Source organism: Dipodomys spectabilis, unplaced genomic scaffold (genome assembly GCF_019054845.1).
Source record: "Dipodomys spectabilis isolate Male_0828 unplaced genomic scaffold, ASM1905484v1 ptg000002l, whole genome shotgun sequence".
Lineage (NCBI taxonomy): Eukaryota > Metazoa > Chordata > Mammalia > Rodentia > Heteromyidae > Dipodomys > Dipodomys spectabilis.
This window is the reverse complement of record NW_024870679.1, coordinates 22,713,806-22,716,118: the sequence shown is the minus strand read 5'-3', so window position 1 is coordinate 22,716,118 and position 2,313 is coordinate 22,713,806. Positions and strand designations below refer to the sequence as shown.

The 2,313-nt window shown below is 34.1% G+C and overlaps 1 pseudogene; it reads left to right on the top strand.

Moving 5' to 3' along the window:
- Positions 1-605: 605 nt before the first annotated feature.
- LOC122109592 lies at positions 606-1,560 on the top strand (annotated as a pseudogene).
- Positions 1,561-2,313: the final 753 nt, after the last annotated feature.

Here is a 2,313-nt window from a genome sequence, read left to right as displayed (position 1 = left end):
CGACAAAAATATCACGTGGTACCTTATAAATACGTTAGAAACAATAGCAAGGGAAAAAAAAAAAAACACTTGTGTCCTTACCTTGCTCTTTTACTTATTAGATTGTCCCTAAATGGCCAACTACATTGCACATTGGAAGGAAATTTTACTTAGAAACTACTCAATTCTAGTAATCAATTCAATGGTTGATATGATGTTATAGTCACCCAGGAAATTTGATTTTTTTTACAAATATCTATTTTCACAAATATTTATTACTTAAATTTATGTTACAGTACTTAAGAGGATCTATTCAATATACTTATACAACAAAAACACAAATAGTATTTATAATTAAAAGTATAATTTAAATGATTATTATTTGAGTTTAGTTTGGTTTTTACATAGAACATTTGTTAGTCAACTCACAAGCCAAAAATCTATGAGTTAAGTTGTTAAAGTGATTCAATATTTGCTACAAAATTTGACATTGTAAAAATTTTTGGTAATTTAATGAGTGAGATCTCTCTTAGGTAAGAAAACTTAATGACAACAAATAAGACTTTCATGTTGAAGAATAAACACCCTTTCCTTGGCCCAGAATTTTCTGCTCGCAGCCATGTGCGGTTTTTCCTTTAAGGCTAAGAAAAATCACCAAGAATATGTCTGTGGTTGAACAAGATCTAGATCCAGATAGTACTACAGGTACAGAATTTGTTATAGATTCTGAAGAAGAACTTATTAAAGAATGTGAAGAACTCTGGAAAGATATGGAAAATTGTCCGAATAAATGGCCGCTTATTGGAACTGAGACACTCACTAATTCAAATGCACAGCTATCATTACTGATGATGCAAGTGAAATGCTTGACTGCTGAATTCAAGCAATGGCAGAATGAAACACCTGAAGTAATTCCTCTGACTGATGATGTTTTAACTACATTAGGGAAGGAAGAGTTACAAAAATTGAAAAATGATCTTGAAATTATACTACCCACTATTCAGTCAAAGAATAAAAAGTTAAAGGAAGACTTTGCAAGACATCAGCAGTGGTTGGATGAACAGCAACAAATAATAGACACTCTTACTACAATCCAAAGTGGAGAGTCAGATTGAGGTGCATTCTAAATCAAGACTTGAAATGACTAATGAGACGAAAGCTGAAATACTCATTATAAAAGAATTCAAGGAGAAACTCTTGATTGCCCTGGGTGAATTTCTTGAATACTGTTTTCCTCTGCCTGACGGAAAAACTAAAAGGAAAAAGACAAACGTTGAACCAACTGCACAGCTGATAACATTGAATGAGATAATTGAGATCCTTATAAATAGAATATTTGATGTTCCACATGATCCCTATGTCCAAATTAATGCTTCCTTTTGGCCACCTTATATTGAGCTGCTGCTGTGCAATGGAATTGCCTTGAGACATCCTGAAGATCCAAACCGAGTAAGATTAGAAGCCTTTCATCAGTAAAAGGATGGTCTCTTTTCATACTGTAAGGAATCTTGTTATCCAAGGATAAAGGAAACATAGTACTGTTTGAATAAGTCAATAATAGTTCATAGTTAGTAGTTCATATTCCTCTTGCTATTTTATAAACAAGTTCTTACTGTGTAGCCCAGGCTAGTGTTCATCTCCATATCCTTTAGCATCCATCTCTCGAGTGCTGGTTGTGGTATGTGCTACCACCGAGCCAGGTGGTTGATCTAATTTAAAACTTCAATAACTCAAACTGCCAACTATTCATTTATAAAGTGATTTTTTTTATTGTGAAAATACTGTACAGAGGGGTTACAATTACCTGGACAAGATAATGAGTACATTTCTTATCAAGCATTGTAGCCTCCTCCTTTGTTTCCCCTTCCCATCCCATCCTCCCCCCCTTCCCCCTACCCTATCTTCCCCTCCCCCCCACCAAAGTTGTAAAGTTCAGTGATTTTTTTTTTACTCATTCAGTACTTTTATGTTTTCAATTGCAAGTGAAAAATACTGTATATATTGTTTATCAAGTATGTACTTAATGTTCTTTGAAAAATTGTAAATTTGTGAAGTTTGCTAATATTTTTCCAAAATTGTTGTATTGGAGACTATTGGCTCATTCCTACAGGCTGAGATCTGAGGATTCCAGATTGAAGCCAGCTTGGGTAAACAAATTATTGAAATCTTTATCTCCAATTAATTGGCAAAAAGTCAGAACTAAAAGCATGGCTCAAGTAGTGGGGCACCAACTTAATTGAAAAAGCTTGAGGCTCTGAGCCAAGCTCCAGAATATTGTTGCCCCCCCCTCAAAAAATGAAAGGTCACTTAATTTGGAGATTTTTTTTTTCTTAT